Source organism: Mustela erminea, chromosome 11 (assembly GCF_009829155.1).
Source record: "Mustela erminea isolate mMusErm1 chromosome 11, mMusErm1.Pri, whole genome shotgun sequence".
Taxonomy (NCBI): Eukaryota; Metazoa; Chordata; class Mammalia; order Carnivora; family Mustelidae; genus Mustela; species Mustela erminea.
Window position 1 is genome coordinate 38,760,877 of NC_045624.1, and position 11,923 is coordinate 38,772,799.

Below are 11,923 nucleotides of genomic sequence, written 5' to 3' on the forward strand. Positions count from 1 at the left end.
GTAATGCTATGATTTTTTTGAGGGGGGAATATAGGTATTAATTTAGTATGCTTTGGCATACTGTTTTTAAAGTCTCTGAATCCAGAATGAGACATTATAGATTCTCCATGGATTTTATGGTGACTTAAACAAATTAATTTTCTACATTTCAATTTCCTTACTTGTATAAGAGACTTATCTTATTGAGTTGATATAACAAGTAAATAATTTAATACATTTGAAAGTAACTGGAATAAATAAATCCATAATTGGTTAGATGTTTAGTAATAGTGTCATTTTCTTTTGAATGATATAAATCTGCAATAAGTTCAGTGCTAGTTCTAAAAGAGTAAATCACTAGAGTCCACTATAAGAAAAACGTTATTTTTATGTAATCCACTAAATATGGTAGACCAACTTGACATAGATATACCATTTTCCCACTCCAAAAACACGGGAATATTGAATAAAATATAAAATTAAAAGAATTATATGAATAGCTGATACTGAAGGAAAAAACACTCTTTAGCAAAAATCTTATCTAAATATAAGGAATTTAAAGTCAGAGACATCAGTGGGAATTCCCACGGTGGCTGATGTGGGATGATTCACACAGCAGCTTTAAAGTGTGGGGCTGGGATGCCTGGGTGGCTCAGTTGGTTAAGCAGCTGCCTTCAGCTCAGGTCATGATCCCAGCATCCTGGGATCAAGTCCCATATCGGGCTCCTTGCTTGGCAGGGAGCCTGCTTCTCCCTCTGCCTCTGCCTGCCACTCTATCTGCCTGTGCTCACTCTCGCTCCTCTCTCTCTGACAAATAAATAAATAAAATCTTTTAAAAAAATAATAAAATAAAGTGTGGAGCTGTAGGGGAGAGGTGTGGGGGGAGAATGCAATAACTCAGTGTTGGACATTAAGGAGGACATGTGATGTAATAAGCACTGGGTATCGTATAAGAGTGATGAATCACTAACTCCTACCACTAATACACTATATGTTAATTAATTGAATTTAAATTAAAATCTCCTAAGGGGAAAAAAAGGTGTGAGGCTGAGATTATAATGCCTGTAAGAGTGGTAGCCCCAAGCTCAAGCTAGGAAGAGAACAAAGACAGAATCCATTTTATAAAGCCAAGAGCATCAAAGGGCTGCTTTCTTCACCAAAGGAAGACAAAAATAATTATTTACTCGAACAAAACATGTCAAAAAAAATTCTATCACCTTCATAAGATTCTAAAGAATAAGCCATGGGATAATAAAAACTAGAAGGCACCATTTATGAGTATGAGAATGTAGCTGTGACCCAAATAAAGACTCAACATGAAACTGTTCTACAAGTAGAAAACCAATAGGACACAGTAGAGGCAAATGTAAATGTGCTTTGTAGAAATAATGTCATCACTCCAAGACATAGCATTCTTTCAGAAAAACAAGGTGTTCTGAGAATAAACTCACCATTAAAATTTTAAAATCCCAAAAGAGAACACAAAAATGGACCATCATAACAGAAAGCTGGCACACACAATTTAGAAGAATTAGGGTGATAATAGTACAGATGAACATTTTTAAAGAGCATTTAAAATAAGTCAACAGAGAGAATCAACTATGTCCAAAATCAATCAATAAGGGGCACCAGGATGGCTCAGTCCTTAAGCATCTGCCTTCAGCTCAGGTCATGATCTCAGAGACCTGGGACTGAGCCCCATGTTGGGCTCCCTGCTTCATGAGGAGCCTGCTTCTCCCTCTGCCTCTGCTTCTCTCCCTGCTTGTGTTCTCTTGCTCTCTCCCCCAACTGTCAAATAAATAAATAATTAAAAAAATAATCAATCAATCATTCTAGACACAGACCTTACACATTTAACAAATAAACCCCCAAAACCAAAAAACAAACAAACAAACCTCACAGAGCAGGAACAAGATGGTGGAGGAGTAGGAGACCTAAATATCATCAGGTCCTGGGAGTTCAGCTATATAGTTATCAAACCATTCTGAACACCTACTAACTACCTGGGAAATCGAAGAGAAGAACAGCAACAATTCTAGGAAGAGGAAATCAATCACTTTCTGTGCTTGTGTGGATAAGTGAATCCGAGGCAACATTCAGGAAGATAGACCATGGGAGGAGGGGCTGGTTCCCAGCAAGCAGTGGAGCACAAAATTGGAACTTTTATAAGTCTGCTCCACTGAGGAACATCATTCCTGAGGCTAAGCAGGGGCTGGGGCCCTCACAGGGACAATGTGGTCTCCGGACCTGCAAGGTCATAAAAAGACCAGAGGTGTCTGAGTGTGACAGAGCTCCCAGGTATCAGAGAGGGGAAGCCGGCTGCAGAAATGGAGCTGAGGAGTGGGCTCTCAGCTTGGGGTTACCTTAAACTGGGATCCGCGGCACAATCGGCCACTGCTGGGTAGGAACCAAACAAGTAGCAGATCCGGGGAAACTCACCTTCCTCCTCTAGGAGGAGTGGTGTGGGAGCGTGCTACAGGAATCAGCACTGGGCTTGAAGACTCTAAAGGGGGCTGTGTGCTAGAGACAGAAATGCTCAGTCACAGGCTGGTGAGCAGAGAGTGCAGCCAGAGACCAGGGAGACAGGACTGACTGCCTGTTTTTCTCTGAGGGCTCATTGAGGAGTGGGGCCTTGAGCTCTTAGCCCCTATGGGCCAGAGATTGGGAGGTTGCCATTTACAATCCTGTCCTCCAAAGCTATACATTCCAGTGTTCAAGGAACAAAAGCTCCCAAAATCAAAACCTAGCAGATTACTTAGCTGGCCCCTGGCAAATAGGGGTACAATTCCACCTCAGGCAAAGACATCTGACAATCACTGTAGGCCCCTCTCCCAGAAGATCAGGAAGAACATTCAACCAAGACCAAGTTCACTAATCAATGAGAATTGTAGAACTCCAGAGCTAGGGGAAACAAACACATAGAATTCATGGTTTTTTTTCCCATGATCCTTTAGTCTTTCAAAGTTAAATTTTTAAAATTTTATCTTTTCTTTAATTTTTATTTTTTTCTTATTTTATAATTTATATTGGCCTTATTTTATATTTTTCTTATTGCTTTTTCTTATTCTATTTTTAAATTTCTTAATTAATCTAATTAATTAATTTTTTGAATTGTGTTCTTTCTTATTTTAACATTTTCTAAACTATTTTATATTATCAATACCTTTTTAAAAATCTTTCTTGATTTTCATTGTCATAGTCATATTTTATCCTTGCATTGTATTTAACCTTATTTTTATATACATACAGGTGTTTTGTTTTTTTTTTTTTAATTTTGGGATACAATTTCTTCTAATAGATCAAAATATACCCTAAATCTAGCACATGGATTTGTTCTAGTCTTCAGCCTGATCACATTCTTTCCTCTTTTTCTTTCTTATCTTTTTTCAATCAACTTCTTATCAATTTTTTTTAGAGTCTGTTTTAATTTTCATCTTTACAGTCACATTCCATCCCTTCGTCGTGTTTACCCTAGTGTGTGTGTGTATGTTTTTTCTTTCGTTAAAATTTTGGGAGGTAGTGGAGGAGTCAAGATGGCGGAGAAGTAGCAGGCTGAGACTACTTCAGCTAGCCGGAGATCAGCTAGATAGCTTATCTAAAGATTGCAAACACCTGAAAATCCATCGGCAGATCGAAGAGAAGAAGAGCAGCAATTCTGGAAACAGAAAAACAACCACTTTCTGAAAGGTAGGACTGGAGAAGAAGTGAATCCAAAGCGACGGTAAGATAGACCGTGGGGGGAGGGGCCGGCTCCCGGCAAGCGGCGGAGCAACGGCGCACAAAATCAGGACTTTTAAAAGTCTGTTCCGCTGAGGGACATCGCTCCAGAGGCTAAACCGGGGCGAAGCCCACGCGGGGTCAGCGTGGCCTCAGGTCCCGCAGGGTCACAGAAGGATCGGGGGTGTCTGAGTGTCGCAGAGCTTGCGGGTATTGGAACGGGAAAGCCGGCTACAGAGACAGAGCCGACAGTAAGCTCACAGCTCGGTGTTACCTTGAACCGGTCGCAGGCTCGGTGAGCTCGGAGCGCGGCCGGAGGTCAGGCAGACGGGAGTAACTGGGCGCTGTTCTCTGAGGGCGCACTGAGGAGTGGGGCCCTGGACTCTCGGCACCTCCGGGCCGGAGATCAGGAGGCCGCCATTTGTATTCCCCGTCCTCCAGAACTCTACGGAAAGCGCTCAGGGAACAAAAGCTCCTAAAAGCAAACCCAAGCGGATTACTCACCCCAGCCCCTGATAAGGGCGGTGCAATTCCGCCTGGGGCAAAGACACTTGAGAATCACTACAAAAGGCCCCTCCCCCAGAAGATCAACAAGAAATCCAGCCGAGACCAAGTTCACCTACCAAGGAGTGCGGTTTCAATACCAAGGAGAACAGCAGAATTCCAGAGGAGGAGAAAGCAAAGCACGGAACTCATGGCTTTTTCCCTGTGATTTTTTTTAGTCTTGCAGTTCATTTAATTTTTTTCTTTTTCATTTTTTGTTTTTTTTCTCGCCTTCTGGTTAAATTTTTTTTTAACTTTTACCTTTTTCTTTTTTAATGTTTTTTAACAGTTTATCTAATATATATATTTTTTCTTTTTTATATTTTTCTTATTTGTTTTCTTTTTTTTAAATTCTTTTCTTTTCTTTTCTTTTTCTTTTTTCTTTCTTCTTTTTGAACCTCTTTTTATCCCCTTTCTCCCCCCTCACGATTTGGGATCTCTTCTAATTTGGTTAAAGCATATTTTCCTGGGGTTGTTGCCACCCTTTTAGTATTTTACTTGCTCCTTCATATACTCTTATCTGGACAAAATGACAAGACGGAAAAATTCAACACAAAAAAAAGAACAAAAGGCAGTACCGAAGGCTAGGGACCTAATCAATACAGACATTGGTAATATGTCAGATCTAGCGTTCAGAATGACAATTCTCAAGGTTCTAGCCGGGCTCGAAAAAGGCATGGAAGATATTAGAGAAACCCTCTCGAGAGATATAAAAGCCCTTTCTGGAGAAATAAAAGAACTAAAATCTAACCAAGTTGAAGTCAAAAAAGCTATTAATGAGGTGCAATCAAAAATGGAGGCTCTCACTGCTAGGATAAATGAGGCAGAAGAAAGAATTCATGATATAGAAGACCAAATGACAGAGAATAAAGAAGCTGAGCAAAAGAGGGACAAACTGCTACTGGACCACGAGGGGAGAATTTGAGAGATAAGTGACACCATAAGACGAAACAACATTAGAATAATTGGGATTCCAGAAGAAGAAGAAAGAGAGAGGGGAGCAGAAGGTATACTGGAGAGAATTATTGGGGAGAATTTCCCCAATATGGCAAAGGGAACGAGCATCAAAATTCAGGAGGTTCAGAGAACGCCCCTCAAAATCAATAAGAATAGGCCCACACCCCGTCACCTAATAGTAAAATTTACAAATCTCAGTGACAAAGAGAAAATCCTGAAAGCAGCCCGGGAAAAGAAGTCTGTAACATACAATGGTAAAAATATTAGATTGGCAGCTGACTTATCCACAGAGACCTGGCAGGCCAGAAAGAGCTGGCATGATATTTTCAGAGCACTAAACGAGAAAAACAGGCAGCCAAGAATACTATATCCAGCTAGGCTATCACTGAAAATAGAAGGAGAGATTAAAAGCTTCCAGGACAAACAAAAACGGAAAGAATTTGCAAACACCAAACCAGCTCTACAGGAAATATTGAAAGGGGTCCTCTAAGCAAAGAGAGAGCCTACAAGTGGTAGATCAGAAAGGAACAGAGAGCATATACAGTAACAGTCACCTTACAGGCAATACAATGGCACTAAATTCATATCTCTCAATAGTTACCCTGAATGTTAATGGGCTAAATGCCCTTGTCAAAAGACACAGGGTATCAGAATGGATACAAAAACAAAACCCATCTATATGTTGCCTCCAAGAAACTCATTTTAAGCCCGAAGACACCTCCAGATTTAAAGTGAGGGGGTGGAAAAGAATTTACCATGCTAATGGACATCAGAAGAAAGCAGGAGGCAATCCTTATATCAGGTCAATTAGATTTTAAGCCAAAGACTATAATAAGAGATGAGGAAGGACACTATATCATACTCAAAGGGTCTGTCCAACAAGAAGATTTAACAATTTTAAATATCTATGCCCCCAACGTGGGAGCAGCCAACTATATAAACCAATTAATAACAAAATCAAAGAAACACATCAACAACAATACAACAATAGTAGGGGACTTTAACACTCCCCTCACTGAAATGGACAGATCATCCAAGCAAAAGATCAGCAAGGAAATAAAGGCCTTAAATGACACACTGGACCAGATGGACATCACAGATATATTCAGAACATTTCATCCCAAAGCAACAGAATACACATTCCTCTCTAGTGCACATGGAACATTCTCCAGAATAGATCACATCCTCGGTCCTAAATCAGGACTCAACCGGTATCAAAAGATTGGGATCATTCCCTGAATATTTTCAGACCACAATTCTCTAAAGCTAGAACTCAACCACAAAAGGAAGTTTGGAAAGAACCCAAATACATGGAGACTAAACAGCATCCTTCTAAAGAATGAATGGGTCAACCGGGAAATTAAAGAAGAATTGAAAAAAATCATAAAACAAATGATAATGAAAATACAACGGTTCAAAATCTGTGGGACACAACAAAGGCAGTCCTGAGAGGAAAATATATAGCGGTACAAGCCTTTCTCAAGAAACAAGAAAGGTCTCAGGTACACAACATAACCCTACACCTAAAGGAGCTGGAGAAAGAACAAGAAAGAAACCCTAAGCCCAGCAGGAGAAAAGAAATCATAAAGATCAGAGCAGAAATCAATGAAATAGAAACCAAAAAAACAATAGAACAAATCAACGAAACTAGGAGCTGGTTCTTTGAAAGAATTAATAAAATTGATAAACCCCTGGCCCGACTTATCAAAAAGAAAAGAGAAAGGACCCAAATAAATAAAATCATGAATGAAAGAGGAGAGATCACAACTAACACCAAAGAAATACAAACTATTATAAGAACACTATGAGCAACTCTACGCCAATAAATATGACAATCTGGAAGAAATGGATGCATTCCTAGAAACATATAAACTACCACAACTGAACCAGGAAGAAATAGAAAGCCTGAACAGACCCATAACCAGTAAGGAGATTGAAACAGTCACTAAAAATCTCCAAACAAACAAAAGCCCAGGGCCAGACGGCTTTCCAGGGGAATTCTACCAAACATTTAAAGAAGAACTAATTCCTATTCTCCTGAAACTGTTCCAAAAAATAGAAATGGAAGGAAAACTTCCAAACTCATTTTATGAGGCCAGCTACACCTTGATCCCAAAACCAGAAAAGGATCCTATCAAAAAAGAGAGCTATAGACCAATATCCTTGATGAACACAGATGCTAAAATACTCAACAAAATACTAGCCAATAGGATTCAACAGTACATTAAAAGGATTATTCACCACGACCAAGTGGGATTTATTCCAGGGCTGCAAGGTTGGTTCAACATCCGCAAATCAGTCAGTGTGATACAACACATCAATAAAAGAAAGAACAAGAACCATATGACACTCTCAATAGATGCTGAAAAAGCATTTGACAAAGTACAGCATCCCTTCCTGATCAAAACTCTTCAAAGTGTAGGGATAGAGGGCACATACCTCAATATCATCAAAGCCATCTATGAAAAACCCACCGCAAATATCATTCTCAATGGAGAAAAACTGAAAGCTTTTCCGCTAAGGTCAGGAACATGGCAGGGATGTCCATTATCACCACTGCTATTCAACATAGTACAAGAGGTCCTAGCCTCAGCAATCAGACAACAAAAGGAAATTAAAGGCATCCAAATCAGCAAAGAAGAAGTCTAATTATCACTCTTCGCAGATGACATGATACTATATGTGGAAAACCCAAAAGACTCCACTCCAAAACTGCTAGAACTTATACAGGAATTCAGTAAAGTGTCAGGATATAAAATCAATGCACAGAAATCAGTTGCATTTCTCTACACCAACAATAAGACAGAAGAAAGAGAAATTAAGGAGTCCATCCCATTTACAATTGCACCCCAAACCATAAGATACCTAGGAATAAACCTAACCAAAGAGGCACAGAATCTATACTCAGAAAACTATAAAGTACTCATGAAAGAAATTGAGGAAGACAAAAAGAAATGGAAAAATGTTCCATGCTCCTGGATTGGAAGAATAAATATTGTGAAAATGTCTATGCTACCTAAAGCAGTCTACACATTTAATGCAATTCCTATCAAAGTACCATCCATCTTTTTCAAAGAAATGGAACAAATAATTCTAAAATTTAAATGGAACCAGAAAAGACCTCGAATAGCCAAAGGGATATTGAAAAAGAAAGCCAACGTTGGTGCATCACAATTCCAGACTTCAAGCTCTATTACAAAGCTGTCATCATCAAGACAGCATGGTACTGGCACAAAAACAGACACATAGATCAATGGAACAGAATAGAGAGCCCAGAAATAGACCCTCAACTCTACAGTCAACTAATCTTCGACAAAGCAGGAAAGAATGTCCAATGGAAAAAAGACAGCCTCTTCAATAAATGGTGCTGGGAAAATTGGACAGCCACATGCAGAAAAATGAAATTGGACCATTTCCTTACACCACACACAAAAATAGACTCAAAATGGATGAAGGACCTCAATGTGCGAAAGGAATCCATCAAAATCCTTGAGGAGAACACAGGCAGCAACCTCTTCGACCTCAGCCGCAGCAACATCTTCCTAGGAACAACACCAAAGGCAAGGGAAGCAAGGGCAAAAATGAACTATTGGGATTTCATCAAGATCAAAAGCTTTTGCACAGCAAAGGAAACAGTTAACAAAATAAAAAGACAACTGACAGAATGGGAGGAGATATTTGCAAACAACATATCAGATAAAGGACTAGTGTCCAGAATCTATAAAGAACTTAGCAAACTCAACACCCAAAGAACAAATAATCCAATCAAGAAATGGACAGAGGACATGAACAGACATTTCTGCAAAGAAGACATCCAGATGGCCAACAGACACATGAAAAAGTGCTCCATATCACTCGGCATCAGGGAAATACAAATCAAAACCACAATGAGATATCACCTCACACCACTCAGAATGGCTAAAATCAACAAGTCAGGAAATGACAGATGCTGGCGAGGATGTGGAGAAAGGGGAACCCTCCTACACTGTTGGTGGGAATGCAAGCTGGTGCAGCCACTCTGGAAAACAGCATGGAGGTTCCTCAAAATGTTGAAAATAGAACTGCCCTATGACCCAGCAATTGCACTATTGGGTATTTACCCTAAAGATACAAACGTAGTGATCCAAAGGGGCACGTGCACCCGAATGTTTATAGCAGCAATGTCCACAATCGCCAAACTATGGAAAGAACCTAGATGTCCATCAACAGATGAATGGATCAAGAAGAGGTGGTATATATACACAATGGAATACCATGCAGCCATCAAAAGAAATGAAATCTTGCCATTTGCAACAACATGGATGGAACTAGAGCGTATCATGCTTAGCGAAATAAGTCAAGCAGAGAAAGACAACTATCATTTGATCTCCCTGATATGAGGAAGTGGTGATGCAACATGGGGGCTTAAGTGGGTAGGAGAAGAATAAATGAAACAAGATGGGATTGGGAGGGAGACAAACCATAAGTGACTCTTAATCTCACAAAACAAACTGAGGGTTGCTGGGGGGAGGGGGTTTGGGAGAAGGGGGTGGGATTATGGACATTGGGGAGGGTATGTGCTTTGGTGAGTGCTGTGAAGTGTGTAAACCTGGTGATTCACAGACCTGTACCCCTGGGGATAAAAATATATGTTTATAAAAAATAAAAAATTAAAAAAAAGTTTTGGGAGGTAGTTTCTTCTAAAAGACAAAAATACACCCAAAATCAAGTGTGTGGCTCTATTCTATTCACCACTTTAATATATATATTTTTTCTTTTTTTCTCCTTTCTTCTTCCCCCACTTTTGGGTCTCTTCTGATTTGGTTAGTGTACATTTTTCTTGGGTCGTTGCTACTCTTTTAGTATTTTGTTCTCTCATTCAATTATTCTTATCTGGATGAAATAACAAGGTGGAAAAACTCACCACAAAAAAAAGAAAGAAAGAAAGAAAGAAAGAAAGAAAGAAAGAAAGAAAGAAAGAAAGAAAGAAAGAAAGAAAGAAAGAACAAGAGGCAGTATTGATTGCTAGGGACCTAATCAATACAGACATTAGTAATATGTCAGAACTAGAGTTCAGAATGACAATTGCCAAGGTGCCAGCTGGGCTTGAAAAAAGCTTGAAAGATATTAGAGGACTGCTTTCTGGAGAAATAAAATCCTTTATGGAGAAATAAAGGAACTAAAATCTAACCAAGTTGAAATCAAAAAAGCCATTAATGCAATCCAAAATGGAGGCTCTTCTACTAAGATAAATAAGGCAGAAGAGAGAATCAGTGATAAAGACCAAATTATGGAGAATAAAGAAACAGAGAGTCACAATGTGGGGCTCGATCCCACGACACTGGGATCATGACCTGAGCCGAAGGCAGCAGCTTACCCAACTGAGCCACCCAGGCATCCCTCATGGCTTAGATTTTAAGTCGTATTTGCAGATGAGGAACCCTCTAGGTCCAAACAGGTGAACAGTGAAGTGACTATTGCTGGCAGGAATGTGTGCTCCCCACCACCTACATGTTAAGCCTAAAGTAGAGGTTTAATGTCAGAGAACACCAAACACATCACCCTCTAGATCGGAGAACTGAAACCAGAGAAAGAGACTTGATGAAGTTCATGGAACCATCATGTGATACCTTCATCTTCATGCTGGAGAAGCAAAGGAAAGCTCTGCTACTTTTACATAAACTAGAAGGAGGTTTCCTGATCATATTAAGTAAAAAAATTCATTCATTGTTAACAGTTAGGCCAAGGGCATTAGCTACAGAAGGGTATCCACGGATAGATATAGAATATTAGACCAGTGAAGAAGCCACATAGATATCTTGTCTTTTCAAATATCAGAAACTTCTACATCATGGCAGTAGAGCAGTGGATCGAGTCCACCTCCCCAGAGGCTAAATCCAAAAACTACCTGTGGGCATTTGTACGATACAAGTCCCCCTGCCCTTCTGGCGGCATTTGCTGGGCTAGGAGATCTAGCTGGCTTTCCAAAGTACTGGAAACATATTTTATGAGCTCCATCATGGATCTCAACTCTACCACTACTTCCTCCGGCAGTTAGTCTTCCTGATCAATTTGGACATCAACATCTTTTTGGTGGCAATTTTATACACAGAAATCGCTTTTGGCACTGCAGCCTTTACCAGAGGGAAACCTTGTGTCCTGGAAAGTACACTCATTTGGGTCCCCAGCAGTTGGTACAATCACTGGAGGACCAGTCCATCCAGTAGTACCGGGTGCCTGATTCTGTCTTTTATCACTTTGCTGAGCCTTTGTTTCGCTCCATCTGGTAATTCTGTAATAAGGTCACCTCTCTTAGGACTTTGAGTTTTGCTTGATTCATCAAATTGGATGTCTGAATTTTCTTCTGCTGTTCAATATGCTTTTCTTTCTTCTCATAGTATTCCATAATCTTTGGTCTTTGGGTTTGACCAAGACAACCTTTCTCAACATTGAATTCTTCCTCTGCCTTTGCGTCTATTTCTTTGGCTTTCTCACTAGGTTCTTGCTCAACAAAAGCCATCACATGCTTCATCCACTTTTATACATCAGTAGCACTGAGGGCCTGGTGAAGGTGATGCTGGGCTGTTGGGCAACTGGCTCCAGGTTAGGTTTGAAAGAGGCAATCAAAGGAAGGGGAAAGGAAAACCCAATGCAGGTTTTGGCTTCCTTTGCTTTGTAACTCTGGCTTCTGGCTCCTCTCAGACAATTTTTGTATCACAGATTCCATCTCGTAGTCCAAGATCGCTAC

The 11,923-nt window shown here is 40.0% G+C and overlaps 1 pseudogene; it reads right to left on the bottom strand.

The window, feature by feature from the left end:
- Window positions 1–11,079: 11,079 nt before the first annotated feature.
- Window positions 11,080–11,707, bottom strand: LOC116569214 (annotated as a pseudogene).
- Window positions 11,708–11,923: the final 216 nt, after the last annotated feature.